This window comes from Lissotriton helveticus, chromosome 11 (genome assembly GCF_964261635.1).
Source record: "Lissotriton helveticus chromosome 11, aLisHel1.1, whole genome shotgun sequence".
NCBI classification, from domain to species: domain Eukaryota; kingdom Metazoa; phylum Chordata; class Amphibia; order Caudata; family Salamandridae; genus Lissotriton; species Lissotriton helveticus.
In genome coordinates, this window is record NC_136072.1 from 111,502,157 (window position 1) to 111,522,270 (window position 20,114).

The 20,114-nt window shown below is 41.7% G+C and overlaps 1 protein-coding gene and 2 long non-coding RNA genes across 4 annotated transcripts in view; 1 reads left to right on the forward strand and 2 right to left on the reverse strand.

Annotated features, from left to right (window-relative positions):
- GNB4 (G protein subunit beta 4) overlaps window positions 1–20,114 on the reverse strand; it is a 708,510-nt gene that overhangs the window by 408,287 nt on the left and 280,109 nt on the right. The window lies entirely within an intron of this gene.
- Window positions 584–1,535, reverse strand: LOC144790642 (uncharacterized). Its single transcript, XR_013602242.1, has 5 exons — window positions 1,410–1,535; window positions 1,241–1,321; window positions 1,033–1,148; window positions 862–944; window positions 584–776 (listed from the first exon to the last, which is right to left on the reverse strand). It is a non-coding gene; the product is annotated as an uncharacterized LOC144790642 (long non-coding RNA).
- On the forward strand, window positions 3,676–6,038 carry LOC144791463 (uncharacterized). The gene is made up of 5 exons (XR_013602401.1): window positions 3,676–3,801; window positions 3,890–3,970; window positions 4,063–4,178; window positions 4,267–4,349; window positions 4,435–6,038. It is a non-coding gene; the product is annotated as an uncharacterized LOC144791463 (long non-coding RNA).

Genomic DNA, 20,114 nt, shown 5'->3' on the forward strand with positions numbered 1-20,114 from the left:
GCACCGTGGTGACAGTATAAGTCCCCTCCTCGCTCCCTTCCCTTTGCCCCTTGAGGTCGGGTCTGTCATTGAGCGCCAGGAGGTGCTACTCCTGGTGCTTTCTGTGGCAGCATGCCCAGTTATAGGGTGACCATTAAAGTAATGGGGTAACCCTAAAGGTACTGGACCTGGGTAATAACTAATATAAACAAACAATGGTCCGAGACCAATCTATTTATGAAAGCAATAGGTCAAAACTTAAACAATTAGAGGCTTATGTTATATTAACGAACCTTACTCAATTAATGAAGAGCAGAAAATAGGCAACAGCAACAAGCTACAAATATATGCAATATTTTAATCTATTGTCATAATGAAAAGCCAATTCACAGTATTATGTACATTTTATATACAATATAATGCCCCGTATCAAGAGCGTGCAGTAAAGAAAAAAGAAGTGTCAAAAGAGCGTGATCGTGATAAGATGAAAGGAAAAGAAATCACACAGAGTATGTAAAAATTATTCTCAATGATTCAGAAAAACACCAGCCAATAAATGCCAGAACAATATATCCTGGCCACTTCAATAAGTCAATATGCAGTCCTTAATGCTATTCATAAGACATGAGATGTATAAATGTCTGCACTAATAGAGGGGGATAACATTAGTGGTCCAGGTTTTTTTTAGTAGGTGTCGACGTTTCGACTCGTCTTGCGGCCTTGCGGTTGGTTATGCCTGGGCCATGCGAGTCTTCTTCAGGACAGATAGGACGGGGCAAGGGATCTCATTGATGACCCTACAGAAAATACAAACAACCATGAGGGTTGGGGCTGTTGCCTATTATATTTAAAAACTAAGGGCAGAATTCCAAGAATGCTTACCCTTCACGGGATGAAATGGACGTAATTTCCACTCCAAGGTAACTCAGTCCTTATGTATCCAATAAGAGTATTGTCCAGATGTTCTGGAAAATCAATAAGGAACCCGTATGTAACAGCAATATATATTTCTCACAGAGTTCACACCAAGGATAGAGAGTATAAAATAATTACCTCTTCAGTGTGTATGGGGTTCCTATCCTACTCATAAGCACATGTACCCCTACATGTCTTTTGCTTGAACTCCAATGTGAAATATCAGGCTGGTAACTCTTCACCAATACATTAGCCTGAGGAGTGAAGGACCAAACAGTTGTAAACCTCAGTACTATGGCACTCCAAATACAGGTAAATTAATAACCAAACCAAAAGGAGCCATTACCTGAGTTGATTATTTTCAGTAGCTTCGTAGAAAGGGCTAATTGTAAATCACTTGCCGATTCTAAGTAGTGCAAAACGGCAGCTGAAATAAAAAACCGGGATAAGTGTCTTATCCTAAGTATAACAGGGTAGTTTGGGCGGTTGGGACAAGGGTCTATTGTAAAGCTTACCGGCAAGATAGGGAGCGTGGTTTTAATCAGACACGCGTCATGGTAGAACCCCAGGGCAACTACTCACGGAGGGAAACGCGGCATAGTCTGACACCCTGTGTTGGTGCCCAGTTAATCCGCTTCCTGGTAGTGAAGAACGAGAAAGGACTACCCCGTTCTCAGCCGGGACCACGAGCTCCGATCGCACTGCTTCTGGGTAGCGGAGAACGAAGAAGGACTAATCCAGTCTCTTTGTGGACTCCGTTTATTAATGTCCCTTAAACATACATTAAGCCACAACTCTGTGGCGACCAACTGTACCACTGATGCGCAATCGCACTGAGGGTTATTACACGCATGGGACCAACATTAATTAATAGTTGGCGAGGTGCACAATTTAGATCTTAGTAATTAGCGTGTTATGAATCCTAAACCTAAAACAGTAAATGTAAACAATTAAATGCATGTAAGCTGGTTTTTGGTCCACTAATCAAAAGCATAATCGGCGAAAATGGAAAACATGGCGGCCATCTTGGATTGGGAAGACAAATGTCGGTCCACAATTGCCATTATTGTTCACATATTAAAAACATATTTACAAGGACATGCCATGAAACAAATTACAATATTTACAAATACCCACAGACAATATATACAATATTGACACATTACTTAACATAGAAAACAAACAAACAATATCTGTATATCATATAGTCATTGACTTATTCGAATCAGAAAAGGGGGGGTGTTAGAGGATTGCCACTTGTCTATTGATCTCCTCCAACTCGTTTAACCCTTTGTGTGCCGTGTCTAGAAGGTATATCCAACGACATTCTCTCCTGCTCAAAATGCTCTGGAGATCACCTCCTCTTGGATTAACTTGTACTTTCTCCACGACCCACCATCTGATACTCTCTGGTGGATGTGCAAATGTCGTAAAATGCTGCACAAGTGGAGCACCTATTGTTTTGCACCGTATCCGGCTAACATGTTGGAGGATCCTGCACTTTACTCTCTGAATGGTTTGACCCACGTACATAAAGCCACAGGGGCAAAGGATGGCATAAATCACCCCTGTGGTGTTACAGTTACTATGCACTTTCAACGTATGTGTTTGATCGTTGTGTGTGAAGGTGGTACATTCCACAGACAAGGGGCATGCTTTACAGTTCCCACATCCCAATCACTTCTTCCAATAACAGCAGTCCCCTCTCAAACCACACTATGGGGGTTACCGCCCGTAATTGGACACAAGAAATGTGGGAACTGTAAAGCATGCCCCTTGTCTGTGGAATGTACCACCTTCACACACAACGATCAAACACATACGTTGAAAGTGCATAGTAACTGTAACACCACAGGGGTGATTTATGCCATCCTTTGCCCCTGTGGCTTTATGTACGTGGGTCAAACCATTCAGAGAGTAAAGTGCAGGATCCTCCAACATGTTAGCCGGATACGGTGCAAAACAATAGGTGCTCCACTTGAGCAGCATTTTACGACATTTGCACATCCACCAGAGAGTATCAGATGGTGGGTCGTGGAGAAAGACAAGTTAATCCAAGAGGAGGTGATCTCCAGAGCATTTTGAGCAGGAGAGAATGTCGTTGGATATACCTTCTAGACACGGCACACAAAGGGTTAAACGAGTTGGAGGAGATCAATAGACAAGTGGCAATCCTCTAACACCCCCCCTTTTCTGATTCGAATAAGTCAATGACTATATGATATACAGATATTGTTTGTTTGTTTTCTATGTTAAGTAATGTGTCAATATTGTATATATTGTCTGTGGGTATTTGTAAATATTGTAATTTGTTTCATGGCATGTCCTTGTAAATATGTTTTTAATATGTGAACAATAATGGCAATTGTGGACCGACATTTGTCTTCCCAATCCAAGATGGCCGCCATGTTTTCCATTTTCGCCGATTATGCTTTTGATTAGTGGACCAAAAACCAGCTTACATGCATTTAATTGTTTACATTTACTGTTTTAGGTTTAGGATTCATAACACGCTAATTACTAAGATCTAAATTGTGCACCTCGCCAACTATTAATTAATGTTGGTCCCATGCGTGTAATAACCCTCAGTGCGATTGCGCATCAGTGGTACAGTTGGTCGCCACAGAGTTGTGGCTTAATGTATGTTTAAGGGACATTAATAAACGGAGTCCACAAAGAGACTGGATTAGTCCTTCTTCGTTCTCCGCTACCCAGAAGCAGTGCGATCGGAGCTCGTGGTCCCGGCTGAGAACGGGGTAGTCCTTTCTCGTTCTTCACTACCAGGAAGCGGATTAACTGGGCACCAACACAGGGTGTCAGACTATGCCGCGTTTCCCTCCGTGAGTAGTTGCCCTGGGGTTCTACCATGACGCGTGTCTGATTAAAACCACGCTCCCTATCTTGCCGGTAAGCTTTACAATAGACCCTTGTCCCAACCGCCCAAACTACCCTGTTATACTTAGGATAAGACACTTATCCCGGTTTTTTATTTCAGCTGCCGTTTTGCACTACTTAGAATCGGCAAGTGATTTACAATTAGCCCTTTCTACGAAGCTACTGAAAATAATCAACTCAGGTAATGGCTCCTTTTAGTTTGGTTATTAATTTACCTGTATTTGGAGTGCCATAGTACTGAGGTTTACAACTGTTTGGTCCTTCACTCCTCAGGCTAATGTATTGGTGAAGAGTTACCAGCCTGATATTTCACATTGGAGTTCAAGCAAAAGACATGTAGGGGTACATGTGCTTATGAGTAGGATAGGAACCCCATACACACTGAAGAGGTAATTATTTTATACTCTCTATCCTTGGTGTGAACTCTGTGAGAAATATATATTGCTGTTACATACGGGTTCCTTATTGATTTTCCAGAACATCTGGACAATACTCTTATTGGATACATAAGGACTGAGTTACCTTGGAGTGGAAATTACGTCCATTTCATCCCGTGAAGGGTAAGCATTCTTGGAATTCTGCCCTTAGTTTTTAAATATAATAGGCAACAGCCCCAACCCTCATGGTTGTTTGTATTTTCTGTAGGGTCATCAATGAGATCCCTTGCCCCGTCCTATCTGTCCTGAAGAAGACTCGCATGGCCCAGGCATAACCAACCGCAAGGCCGCAAGACGAGTCGAAACGTCGACACCTACTAAAAAAAACCTGGACCACTAATGTTATCCCCCTCTATTAGTGCAGACATTTATACATCTCATGTCTTATGAATAGCATTAAGGACTGCATATTGACTTATTGAAGTGGCCAGGATATATTGTTCCGGCATTTATTGGCTGGTGTTTTTCTGAATCATTGAGAATAATTTTTACATACTCTGTGTGATTTCTTTTCCTTTCATCTTATCACGATCACGCTCTTTTGACACTTCTTTTTTCTTTACTGCACGCTCTTGATACGGGGCATTATATTGTATATAAAATGTACATAATACTGTGAATTGGCTTTTCATTATGACAATAGATTAAAATATTGCATATATTTGTAGCTTGTTGCTGTTGCCTATTTTCTGCTCTTCATTAATTGAGTAAGGTTCGTTAATATAACATAAGCCTCTAATTGTTTAAGTTTTGACCTATTGCTTTCATAAATAGATTGGTCTCGGACCATTGTTTGTTTATATCAGTTATAGGGTGGGCGGCTGGTTGGTGGGGGACTTTTTACATCTGCCAACATGACGACACTGGGGAAGAGATGTATTGTTCATCAGGCTGGGTACTGCAGCACTACTGCCTGCATAATGTCTGCCTCGTGTGTGTTTTTCTTGCCTGTCTCTCCACTTCCCAGGTTCCGGGGACCGCATTTCCTGACAAAGGTCTGCGGTTTAGTTCCCTTGCTGGGCGCTCAGCTGACGTCTCGAGGGGAAGTCAACATCTGGCAGCCATCTTTGATATATTCGTGCCTCTTCACTATTCCAGAGTATGTTGTGTGCAATGAACTTGACTATTATTTGTAACGCCTCGTGCATAACGAAATCCCCGTGTGCACGCTTCACTTACCCCATGGTGTATCAGTTTCAGCGTCTTGTGTAAGAACCAATGCATGCACCGTACCAAGTAAAATCTGTGCAAATATGGCTTTCAGTGTGTGAGTGACTGCTCCAGCCAACTCTGTGTTGCTAACTGTTCTCTGCTTTCTGCAGACACAGCACTGTGTCATTTAAAGTAGACATTCAATCAATATTCTGTTTACCTATAGTGGTAAGGAGTGCCCGTGGTCCTCCGGCCTCATTTCTGGACATTATGGTTCCAGGAACTTCCTGTGGAGAACAAGGAGACTCTGCCTATTTACCTGGAATTATTTATTATTATAGCTCTTTATTTAGGTTATATGCTTTACCTTGTTATTTTAGTTTATTGTTTGTTCCAGACCCATTCCCCTTGTATTCACGCCCATCTCACAGCGCTGAACATCTGGCGACTATGGTGTGGATGCTTGGGAGAGTCATCCATGGTCCATCGACTCAGGCTACTTACAGGTCAAGGCTGCCATGTATAAAATGATCATGCTGACCCAGCCTGCTCATCTTACCTTGGTAATGCTATCATTTACAACACTTGTTGTCCATATTGCACTGTTCCCACGGAGCTGGATGTTCTGTTTTTCTTATTGCTTGAAAACTTAATAAAAGATTTAAACCATAAAATGATCATGCTTCCTAAATGTCTTTATGTGTTAAGAAAATACTGCCCACACAAAGGTATCACTAAGGTAAATGCAGTAACCAGGACACTACATTGGGACAATGCTGCTCCCAGAGGATAGCACTAAACACACTCATATGAGGCCCATACGACAGGGGGAATTGCGTTACCAGACCTGAAACTCTACTATTGGGCATCCCGGTGGTGTAGAGTGACTGGGTGTTTTCGCCATGCAAGAACCTTCTCTAAGAGCAGGCCAAAGAGAAATTGATCTAAGAGGTTTCTTGAGGGCGCTCCATAAAAACAACTGTGGTGGTCCAGATCTGGAGAGCTGGGAAAGTAATAGGCTGGAGGGACACACTCACACTGGAGACCCCACTGCGAGACTCTGATCTGCTGAAGGGGTGGTGGGAGCATTGAAGGGAATCCACCTTTGGGACCTGATTTGCACCTCTAAACTGGGAGTGGTGTGGGGCCTGGAGGGCTTGTTAGCCTTTCCAGAACGGCAACAACAATATAAAATGACAACTGTGCAACAATTCAAATACTTACAATTGAAGCATGCATTGAGTACTTATGGTAATTCTCTGTGGGACATCAAGGAGTCGCTCCCCATGAATACTGGGTGCCGGCAGCGCCTCTTTGGCAGCATGCCATATGTCAGATATACCTCACACTCCTAAACATTTGTGCGCACCCTCGGGAGCGTCTCAACGATCGGTGGGCACAAGATTTGGAATCCTGGAGGATGATGATTGGGGAGGTATGAGTGGCGAGGGCTGTAGATACCTACAAGAGGTGGCCATTGGGGCGTCATTTTGACTGGAGGAATTTGAAATCCTTCATAATGCATACTTCACTAGGACAAGATTGTATAGAATGGGTAGAAGCACAAATGAAAAATGTCTCCAGGGTTGAAATATGGCAGGCAACCTGCTTCATACACAGAGAGGGGTATATATATATATATATATATATATATATATATATATATATATATATATATATATATATAGAGAGAGAGAGAGAGAGAGAGAGAGAGAGAGAGAGAGAGAGAGAGAGAGAGAGAGAGAGAGAGAGAGAGAGAGAGAGAGAGAGAGATAGAGAGAGAGAGATAGAGATAGAGATAGAGATAGAGATAGAGATAGAGATAGAGATAGATAGATAGATAGATAGATAGATAGATAGATAGATAGATAGATAGATAGATAGATAGATAGATAGATAGATAGATAGATAGATCTGTGGGCTTGAAAAGTTTTCAACTGAACATTAGCGCGACGTGAGGCACTACAAGTCCCATAAGTCCCATCTAGGGCGTGCATCTAAGCAAGAAGGGGTGTGGTGCCTCAAGCGCTCCTTCATAACTGCCAAAGCCTCTGAAGAGAAGTGGGGACACTTCGAAACGCGTCAGGCATCCAGGGCAGTTTGAACAGTTAAAGAATATCGTTGTGCTGAAGGCATGCTTACCATTCAAGGCTCCTTGTGTGCAGCTGAGGTCCGGGTGCTCCTTCGTACGCTCGGTACCTCGGAGCTTGAATATATATATATATATATATATATATATATATATATATATATATATATATATATATATATATATATATATATATATATATATATATATATATATATATATATAGAGAGAGAGAGAGAGAGAGAGATATATAGATATAGATATAGATATATATATATAGAAAGAGAGAGATATATATAGATATATAGAGAGAGATGTATATATATATATAGATATATATATATATATAGAGAGAGATAGAGAGATATATATAGAGAGATAGAGATATATATATATAGAGAGATAGAGATATATATATATATAGAGAGAGATAGAGATATATATATATAGAGAGAGATAGAGATATATATAGAGATAGAGATATATATATAGATAGATAGAGAGATATATATATAGAGAGATAGAGAGAGCGAGAGAGAGAGAGAGAGAGAGAGAGAGAGAGAGAGAGATAGATATCTCTTTATATATATATATATATATATATATATATATATATATGAGAGAGAGAGAGATAGATAGATATATAGAGAGTGATAGATATATAGATATATAGATATATATATATATATATAGAGAGAGAGAGAGATAGATTATATTACCTACTGGCGGTCGCCAGTAGGTATATATAGTTAGGATTTTTTCTCTATGGGATTTTTGAAAATTCTATGTCTAATAACTTTGGCGTTTGTGGACGGAATTGGCTGAAATTTTCAGGAAAATGGAACATTTTGTTTCTGAGCAGCCACTGAAAATTTGGGGGGGGGGGTTTGTCAAGGGGGGGCTGAGAAAAAAGGGGGGTCCCAAAACGTGTTTTTCCCATGTTAATTTCCATAGGGCGGTTGGCCTCACTTTTAGCCCGAACGGCTGAATGGATTTGCACGAAACTTGGCAAAATTGTAGGGACTGTTAGCCCGATGTGCCTTTGCTAGGTCTCAAGATATGTGCTCCAGTGGATTTTGAGAAATTAACGTTAAAAAAAAGATATATATCTGTAAGCGCGCTCCGGGCAGCGCCCCGGTTCGCGTACCTGGCGCGTAACGGAACTTCGCGAAGCGAAGCTGATTGGCTCTCCGGTGTCTGTCAACATTCTAAACAGTCCGGAGCGGCCGCCATCTTGTCTCTCGGTAGGATCGAGAGACAAGATGTGGTGAAAAACGAAGGGGAGAATGAAGGAAAGGGGGCAAGGTAGACCCCTCCTGACCCCCTAGGATTGATGAGGGGGATATTAAAGTGCCCCACGGGGGAAAAAATAAAAAAATAAAAATTTTCGCAGTAGAGGCGCGTCCCGGTACGCGAACCGGGCAGCTCACCGGGCAGCTAACCGGGCAGCTAACCGGCAGCATAGCTGTCAACATTGTAAACAGTCCGGAGCGGTCGCCATCTTGTTTCTCGGTAGGTTCGAGAGACAAGATGTGGTGAAAAACGAAGGGGGAAATGAAGGAAAGGGGGCAAGGTAAACCCCTCCTGACCCCCTAGGATTGATGAGGGGGATATTAAAGTCCCCAGCGGGGCAATTTTTCGCGGTAGAGGCGCTTCCCGGTACGCGAACCGGGCAGCTAACCGGCAGCGTAACGGGAGTCCGCCATCTTGTGTTTTTGGAGCGTCCGGTTCGCGTACCGGGTAGCGTCCCGGTAAGCGTAACAAGTGAAACAGTAAAAAAAATAAAAATGGATTAGATTATCAAGAAAACTTTGAAAAATTGTAGGGACTGTTTGTTTGATGTGCCTTTGCAAGGCCTCAAGATATGTGCACGTGTGGATTTTGGCTAATTAAGGTTAAAAAAGATATATATATCTGTAAGCGTGCTCCGGCGCGCTTACGTTACGTTACGTTTGCGCTGCAGAGCCGATACGTCACGGTTATGCGACGTGTCATGAGGCGTCTCACGTGGCTACGTGATACGTCACGTAATAAAGAATATATTTTACAGATATAGATATTAGCTTTTAAAAAACCAATGAAATTCACTGAAAAAACCATAGGTTATAGACCATATATAGTTAGGAATTAGCATTTACAAAACCTTGAAAATTCACTGAAAAAACCATAGGTTATAGACCATATATAGTTAGGAATTAGCATTTAAAAAACCTTTTTTTACTCACACAAAACCATTGAAATTCCATATATAGTTAGTTAGTTGCACTAACTATATATCGCGCACCCGCAATCCACTGCTGATCATGTCACATATTACATCATTCATGACATGGTTAGTGACATCACTGATGACATCACTGATGACATCTCAAATGACATCACTGATGACATCACTGATGACATCTCATTTGACATCAATGACCACATTACTGATGATATCATTCATGTGACAATACAATGCATCTCCTCACATTTTAATATAACCTCTGTTACACCCAGTGTTAAATACAGAGTATAATTTTTGAAACCATTGACACACCAATACTAGTTACTACATACGCACTCACTGATTCCTACGTCTACACACACATTCACTCATTCACCCATACAATCATTCATACATACCATCACTCATCTTTACAACACTATCATATGCACTCATACACCTATACAGACACTCACACTCTGCCACTCATCCATGGAGTTACTCACACACCTAGTCAGTCCTGTAAAGAATCAATCACACTTCCATTTTCTTGTCTATACAGTTAAACATAGAGCACCTTACATTTTCAAACATATACTAACACATACTTACTCTCTTATACAATCATTGATACAAGTACACATTGATCTGCACAGAGTCACACACCTCCCAGCCAGCCACACACACACTCAGTCTCCCATACAAATACTTGGACAATCAATCAATAACCCATATAATTAATCATAGATAGATAGATAGATATATAGAGATAGATAGATATATATAGAGATATATATATATATATATATTCACTGAAAAAACCATAGGTTATAGACCATATATAGTTAGGAATTAGCATTTAAAAAACCTTATTTTACTCACACAAAACCATTGAAATTCCATATATAGTTAGTTGCACTAACTATATATCGCGCACCCGCAATCCACTGCTGATCATGTCACATATTACATCATTCATGACATGGTCAGTGACATCACTGATGACATCACTGATGACATCTCAAATGACATCACTGATGACATCACTGATGACAACATCCAGTGACTGTATAATTCTGTAAAGTTAAAATATGTCTTACATATTGAAGAATGAGTGGATGTATAAGTGTCTGGATGAAGGATTTAGTAGGTGTGTGACTGACTATGAGTGAGTGATTAAATATGTCTCACTGAATGCATGGGTTAATGACTAAACTGTCTTAATTTGTGCATCATTATGTCTGTTGTGATGTAAACTGCTGCATGTGTTGATCATTAGCTATACGAGAGGCTATATGTGTTATTAATTGGTTGCCCAAGTATTTCTATGGGAGATTGAGTTTGTGTGGGGGTGGCTGTAAGGTGTGAGACTGTGCATAGATGTGTGAGCAGTTTATTCACTAGGTGTATGAGTTCAAGAGTGCATGTGGAAACAACTACATGGGCAGTTGACTGTGTGCATGAGTGTATTGATGAGTGAATGGATATCTCAATGCTACATGTCATACTAAATACATATGTAAAACACAGTACATGTGAGAGTTGGCATATATAAATAACTGTGCATGAGAGCCACTGAATGAGTGAGTGGTTGTATCGATCATTGTGAACTTGTATCAGGGATTGTATAAGAGAGTAAATATGTGTTAGTATATGTTTCAATAAGTAAGGTGTGTTTAACTGTATAGTTGAAGAAATGGAGGTGAGATTGTTTCTTTGCATGACTGACTGGGTGTGTGAGTAACTCCATGGATGAGTGGCAGTGTGTGAGTGTCTGTATACACTGAGTGTATCTAAGGTTATATTAGAGTCTGAAGAGGTTTATCGTATTAGCACAAGAATGATGTCAAATGAGATGTCATCAGTGATGTCATCAGTGATGTCATTTGAGATGTCATCAGTGATGTCATCAGTGATGTCACTGACCATGTCATGAATGATGTAATATGTGACATGATCAGCAGTGGATTGCGGGTGCGCGATATATAGTTAGTGCAACTAACTATATATGGAATTTCAATGGTTTTGTGTGAGTAAAATAAGGTTTTTTAAATGCTAATTCCTAACTATATATGGTCTATAACCTATGGTTTTTTCAGTGAATTTCAATGGTTTTTTTAATAGCAAATATCATAAGCTGTCGAATGTCAAGTACGTGGTAAGTAAAAACATTTTCGTGTTTATGCACACTGATCTGCTTTGAATGCTGCCCCCCACCCCTCATTTCTATTAGGAGTATTCTCTCTTTGCAGATAGTGAAGGGTAGTTAACGCAGGCCTTTGCCCCCGTTGTAATCCGTCGTGCCTGCTTCTCTCTCCATTTGATTGATTGTTCTCTTTGGTTCATTCTCTATTTACAAACAAGCACAGAGTCGCAATACTCTGTTTAGTCTTTGCAGATAGCGAAAAATCGTGTAAAAAAAGAAAAGGAATCGAGCAAAATCAGTAGGCCACTAATGGGATCTCTTTTTGACCTCCCTAAAATAGAAACATTAGGAACAACCTGTTGATAATACCAATGTGTATGTACATAAGCGGCGTTCATTTGTGTTCACAGTACCCCTTCTTGATTGTTTGAATCGAGCATTGAATTGTTCGAAGTTGGTTCTCTTAAGAATCTTCTCTGCCTGCAAACGAGGAAGAATAGGAATATTCTCTCTCCCTTTGCAGATAGTGAAGGGTAGGTAACGCAAACCTTTAACACGTCGTGCCTATTTCGTTCCTCATTGATTGATTGTTTCCCCAAACATTGACTGTTTGGGAATTGGTTCTTTTTGGAGGTATTCCCTGTTTGCAAATATACGTAGGAAAATCTTTGCAAATAGTGAAAGGGTACGTAATGCGGACCTTTCTCCCCCGTTGTAATCTGTCATGCCTATCTACTCCCCACTGATTGATGCACCTGTTTCACCCGGACCATTTACTAGAGATACGTCATCTGGCCCGACCAGAGAGCACCCCTAGTGAAAAGGACATATGCAATAATAACGAAGTGATCACTGTATCCTGTTAACAGAAACTTTAGCATGAAACAACCTGGAAAGAAAAGAATAGGAAAACGAAAATCAGTAGGCCACTGATGAACATGAACTTTTATTAAACAACGAACAAAGAAACGATAACATAACGTAATGATAAAACCTATTAATGTCCTAGAAACAAGAAAACGTTAGAAATATGCCAGTGGTGAGAGACCAGAAAAACAGTAAGAGAAACCAAATCACCCCTCGCTGTCCCACCGCCTGCCACGCCAAAAAAAATCGATAGACTAGGGAAAATGCAAGTCAGTAGAACATCCGCCCCCACTCTGGAAACTTCCAAGGTGGGGCAGGGTTGCGGCTACGCCCAGCCGGGAGCAGCCCATATAAGGCGGATCCTGCTGCCACGCCTCGGCCAGGAGATCCTAACGTAGGGTGTAGCAGGAGGAGAGGCCGAGGCCAGCGGGACCCGGCCAGGGGATTGCCTTTACAACGCTGAAGAGTTTCAGGGGGGGGGGAATGTCTCCTCGACCCTCCCCTCTCTCTCCCAGTCCGGCCGCGGTGGCCCTTGAGAGTTGCAGGTAGTCCCGCCACATGCTCTTCCGGTCCGGCCACCAACGGTCGGGGGGCCGAGGCCGACGGGATCCGGCTGCAGCCGATAAACCAAGAAACCCGTTCATGGGGCCAGAGCCAGGGGCGTCCGGCCGACATCCACCGGAAGCCCGGCCCGAAGACGGACGGGACTCTTCTTCTCTCTTGAATAATGGCTGCGACAACACTGGGGGGGGATGTCTTGCACATGCCTCCAACCCCCCCCCCCCCCTCGTCCTCATCGCCTGGTCCGGCCATAACAAATCTCAAGCGAGACGCCGTGGGGTGCACTGGGAGGGAGAGACGATGCGAACAGGCCTCTCCCGCCTCCCCAGTGGAGGCTTCCCACCTGCACCCTCAGCGCTCCAAGCGCCCGGAAAAGGGTTCTTCCACTGTGGCGATGCTGCAACGTCTCGCCCGGCAGGGTGGAGCCCGTCCGCTCATTTGACCCCGCGATCGCCAGTAGCTACCGAACTCTCAAAATGGCGGTCGACCTGGCAAGAGCGGGCCCAGCATAAAGAAATGGCCCGGTCACTGGTTGACTCCACCACCGTAGTCCTCCACGACCTTGAAGATTCTACAGGAGCCGCGGGAGTCTCCGACCCCCGCAGACACCCCCGATGGGGAATGACTGCCATGATCGCCCGTGGAGTGACGAAACTGTATCCGCGGGACGTCGGCGCTCCCATGCTGGCGCCAGCCTCACTTTGAATTACTAGAATCCTGCAGACCTCAGTTCCGGTGAAAGCACAGTGTGACCCGGTAGGAAAAATTGTTGCACCCCCTCCCCTTTTTGACTGATAGTTCAAACCACCGATCCTTTCCTTTGCCCTTTTAACGGAACTTTGGACTGCCTCCCCCTCTTTTACATTTTCTAGAGAAAACAAAACATTAACCACTACATTAGCATAGCAATTGACACCAGAACTGTTTTCAAATTGAAAACCAACAACATCTTCAACAGAATCCTTTTTGTTTCTGCTGTGACCCTGCTACAGCACAGGCATTGTCCCCAGCAGTAATTCTGCAATGCCGGTAAGAATAGCTGTGGTGCCTACTGGACTCACTCACCCCCGCGGCGCCCCACGCCGTTATTTGCTGGGCGGCAACTTACTAGACATCACCTTCGTGACATCCAGATTTCAGCGCTTTCTGCTGCCTTGGAACTATTCGCACAACAGACCGCTACTGACAATCCACCCCCCGCGGCGCCCCACGCCGTTATTTGCTGGGCGGCAACTTACTAGACATCACTTTCGTGCCATCTAGATTTCAGCGCGTTCTGCTGCCTTGGAACTATTCGCACAACAGACTGCTACTGACGACCCACCCCCAGGCAACATCTTCTGAATTTTCATAATTTGAAAGAACTAGTAACATGTCCTCATCAGGAATTCAAAAGAAATTGCCACGGTCTCTTCGTTGTTTAAATGTTTTTACTGTTTTTGTTTTGTTGTATATATTTATATGTTATTAAAGTTTTATATTCCTACTACTTTGTTGGAGTGCTATATATTTTTAATGTGACACATAATTGTAAAAACTTTGATGTACAAAGAGTCATTCCTGGAATCTTCCGCTTCAGGCTCGGTCCCCTCCCCAATCACAATACAGGATGGTTTTCAGATAGTAGGAACACGTGTGGTGTGACGGATCTCATCGGGTGTGGGCCTAGATCTACTATAACTCCTTTGAAGAGGGGTGATTCTTTACAGCTGGAGCCATAAACTACATCTGCAGGGCTAGCTGATAGCCTGGACAATCGGACACAGAGGAAGAGGAGTGTCAGAGGGTGCGGTAGTGAATAGGGCGAAAGGGAGGAGTCGGGCGGGCACAGAGTGTGATTCTCAGGGAAGAGCAGCGCAGATAGGGGGAGGTTTATTGCCCATGCATAAGACAGAGAGCGGGGGTGACCAGTGCCTGGGGGAGATGCTTGCGAGGGTGGGGAGCCATGCTACGGATCGACAGCGTGCAGAGAGTGGGTCTGGTCAAGGCATCTAAAATGGCTGCCGTGCACGACAAAAGTGTGGCATTTCAAAAAAGGCAAGATGGCGCAAACAATGTTTTTCAACACTTCCTCATTTCCTTCGAATCGAACGTTAACAGACGTTGGTGCATATTACCAAAGTTAAGCGATATTTATCGCTAACGATGCTTACCAACGAATTTTTTACCGCTAAGCATCGTCAGAAATTATCGAAGATAAACCTTGCTATTATCAAGGTTTATCGCAAATGCGATAAAAAACGGCCGCAATGCATGAATATCGCTAAAAAGTCAGCGATATTCATGCATTACCGAGCTAATGCTCTTAGCCATGTTATCCACCTCCCATTGGATAACATGGCTAAGAACTGCTCAGGGCAGGTATAACTTTTTGGAGATATTCGCGCTTAGCGCGAATATCTCCAAAAGTTGGTAATAGAAGATAGATATCTTGCATGTTGTAATGCAAATTATTGTGGTATATGGAACTCATACCATAATCTCTCAGGAAAGCAGAAACTGATCCTTTTGGGACCGCCTGAAAAGGCCTAGGGGGTGAGGGGTAGTCTACTTTGCCCCCTTTTCACGTTCCGAACTATTTTATTTTACTCTCTTCTGTAATTACACAAAATAGCAGCGATAAGATGCATCGGAGACACACAGTGAGAGAAAGGAGGCCGGAGATGAAGAAGAGATGTCAAATACACATTGGAGATAATATAGTGGCAGAAGGGAAGTAAATATGAGTAAACTTACCATGTAACATAAAAATGTTGCACTCTATACTATAAGTCTCATTTTATACTACAATCACTTCGCTACAACCTCATAAATTAAAAATAAAAATGAATAATGTCTCAAACAATTTTTGATTTCTAAATATAAATTTATTCTTCAGTATTTTCTAAATTTGAAAGAACTAGTAACATGTCCTCATCAGCAATTTCATAAACAGAAATTGTTATTAGGATGGATGCACAGCCTTTAAATGAAAATTCATCCGGTTGGGTTCACCTTGGGTGGCGTAGATACCCCTAAAAACGCCAAATTAAAGCTTAGAATGTGGTACCAGTGAGTCACTGGGACCATCCCCTTAGGAACACCTTGTTCTCCTCTTATCAACAGAGGATTCCACAACTGTTTGACGTTTCAAATTTCTTTTAATTCATCATTGTTCAACGAATGTTAGTTCAAAGTATTTTTAGTCATTAGTTTCACTCATTAATGAGCATGAGTGACATGTTAATCCATGAGACATCATTATAATTCAAAATGTCCAATGCATTTCGGGCTGTAGAATAAGCCCTTCATCAGGGAATAATGCTGTAACAAGAAATAATAATATATCACCATCTTACACTTAACCTTACAAAGTTCATTCAGATAGCCATCTTACATTTGTCAAAATATCTGTCATTGTACACGAGGCCTGAATTATTTACTTAAACCTACATGTGAAAATGCAATTAAAAATGAGTTTGGGGAACTTACATGTCTGTTGAATATTTCTGGTGTCTGTTCGACCAGTGTAGCTGGGCTGTTTGCAAAAAAGAAAAGCGCGGGTTGTTTTAAAATGATTCAACGTGGTATGTGAAATGCAGCGTGGCGGGTGAGTTTCAGTGAATACACTAACCTTGTGCTCGGTGAGACGGGTTTGGTCGAGGGCGAGAATGCTGGCTCTGCAAGGGGTCAGTGTTCTCGACAAGTTAGAGATTTCTCACTGCAACATTGTTGCCGTTAGTTAGTTACTTAAAACGCGATCCCGGTCACGTGATTACTGAGGTTAAAAGAAAGACTATCGAACTTTGGATAAATGCGACTCGTTATCATTGCTGGCTTCAATCGTGTCACCAAAAAAGGAAAGGCTTAAGATAACAATTATATGAGCATCAAAGAAAGTTGATAAGGGCAACTGAAAAATATGTGTAAAAAAACGGTGAAAACAAAAATGGTGATCGAGAGCATGTGGTCTCGAACCGGTATACTTAAAACAGTAGTCTGTGCAGAGACGTGCTTGAGAGTGATGTGCTATCGGAGAGTTACATTGAAATGAACGCTGTCATGGGTATAATTGGTGCTAAGCAGGAGAACCAAGCTGGAAAACACAAGGGCAAATTCACACTATGAGATGAAATTCATAGGTAACATGAAAATTCACTTCTTTCATTCAAACCATATGGCTTATGCGTACACAATTTAAAAATCCAATAATTCTCTCTTTGTAGTATGTATTTGGTATTGTCTCTTCCTTCTATTTTGTTGATGGTTTCTAGAATCATAAACTTCAGTTGGGCAATGCTGTGTTTAGCTTCCATGAAATGCATTGCAACAGTCGATTTTGCATTCCTCAGCCGTACATTAGATTTGTGCTCAGTGAGTCTTACTTTCATTTTGCGTTTGGTCTTGCCGATGTATAGTTTGCCACATGGGCACTTGAGGGCATATATGATGTTAGATGAATCACAGGTGGCATTAACTCTTAACTTGATTTCCTGTCCTTTCATGGGATGATTAATTTTGTTTCCTTTTATTACATTATTGCAGTGTCCGCAGTTGTAACATGGTCTGGTTCCATGATAAATTTCAAAAGTAGAGGTACTGGGTTGAATCATTTCCCCTAGATTCCTTGATCTCGTAAACGCAAATAGTGGAGGTTCTTTGAAGCTCTGGTTGAAATCAGGTTCTAGCATGAGCATTTGCCAATGTTTAAGGATAGTCTTTTTGTATTTGTAACTTGTTGTTGAGAATTTGGAAATGGCAACTATTCTCGTTTGCTCATTCTTTTGACTAGGTTGTAGTAGTGAGCTTCTGTCTTTTAGATCAATTTTCCGTTTGGATTCTTCCAAAATGTGTTGTGGGTATCCTCTTTGTTTGAATTTATCTTCCATCTCATTTAACCTTTTTTGTAGCGTGTTAGGTTCTGACGTTATCCTTTTGATTCTGGCCATCTGAGAAAATGGTAAGAATTTCTTTAGATTGTGCTCATGGAAACTGCTGTAGTGTAGCATGTTGTTACGATCTGTGCTCTTGGTGTGTAGATCGGTTTCAAGGCCCTTGTTGGTACGAATGATTTTCACATCTAAAAATGAAATGGTGGTATCTGACATTTCCCAGGTTAGTTGGATCCTTTCATCTATTTGATTGAATTGAGTGAGAGCCTTTTGTAATTCTTCTTTCGTGCTGGACCACAAAATGAAAATGTCATCTATGTATCGGATGAAGGTTTTTAAGTTTCTGATCCATAGTTCGTTGCATAGTATATGTTTCTCTTCGTAGAACTTCATAAAGAGATTTGCATAGACCGGCGCGGCTGAATTGCCCATTGCTGTCCCAACCAGTTGTAAATACCATTGGTCATTGTGTTTAAAGTAACTTTGGTAGAGAGAGAAAAGCATCAGTTCCATAAGAAATGTTTGAAAGTCCACATCAAGGTCTGTGCTGGTTAGTGCGTTCTCTATAGCTTCTATACCCATTGAGTGTGGTATGCTGGTGTATAGTGACTTTACATCGGCTGTGCATAAGATTATGTTTTCCTCAGGATCCAGTTTGATAGTCTCAAGTTTCATGATGAAATCTGTGGTATCCTTTACGTATGTTGCCATTTTTTTGACTATGGGTTGTAGATATTTGTCCAGTAGTTGTCCTACTGGTTCATGCATGCTGTTTCGGGTGGACACAATTGGTCTTAGTGGAGGATCTAATAAGTTTTTGTGGATTTTAGGAACCATGTTTAGAATAGGACTTTTCGGGTTCTCTTTCAATAGAAATTTTTTTGTTCTGTCGTTTATTGTTCCTAATTCATGTGCTCTGTCCACAATTTCCTTCAAGTTTTTTGAAAATTCCATGGTTGGATTCTGTTCAAGTCTCATGTAGGTGTTTGTGTCATTCACATGTTCCATAACTTTCAATTCATGTTGTTCCCGATCCATTATCACAATTGCACCGCCTTTATCTGCTTTGGTGCAGATTATTTTGTCATTGTGTGATAGCTTTTTCAGGGTATCCAAATCCTTCTGAGTGATATTCCTGTTTGTGTGTCGTTGATATTTGAACTTATTGAGGTCCTGTTTCACCATTTTCTCAAACATATCAATCGTTTTGTGACTGATGGGAGCTTGAAAAGAACTACTTGGTCTTAGTCCTAGTAGCTCATAGTGTGAATTTGCCCTTGTGTTTTCCAGCTTGGTTCTCCTGCTTAGCACCAATTATACCCATGACAGCGTTCATTTCAATGTAACTCTCCGATAGCACATCACTCTCAAGCACGTCTCTGCACAGACTACTGTTTTAAGTATACCGGTTCGAGACCACATGCTCTCGATCACCATTTTTGTTTTCACCGTTTTTTTTACACATATTTTTCAGTTGCCCTTATCAACTTTCTTTGATGCTCATATAATTGTTATCTTAAGCCTTTCCTTTTTTGGTGACACGATTGAAGCCAGCAATGATAACGAGTCGCATTTATCCAAAGTTCGATAGTCTTTCTTTTAACCTCAGTAATCACGTGACCGGGATCGCGTTTTAAGTAACTAACTAACGGCAACAATGTTGCAGTGAGAAATCTCTAACTTGTCGAGAACACTGACCCCTTGCAGAGCCAGCATTCTCGCCCTCGACCAAACCCGTCTCACCGAGCACAAGGTTAGTGTATTCACTGAAACTCACCCGCCACGCTGCATTTCACATACCACGTTGAATCATTTTAAAACAACCCGCGCTTTTCTTTTTTGCAAACAGCCCAGCTACACTGGTCGAACAGACACCAGAAATATTCAACAGACATGTAAGTTCCCCAAACTCATTTTTAATTGCATTTTCACATGTAGGTTTAAGTAAATAATTCAGGCCTCGTGTACAATGACAGATATTTTGACAAATGTAAGA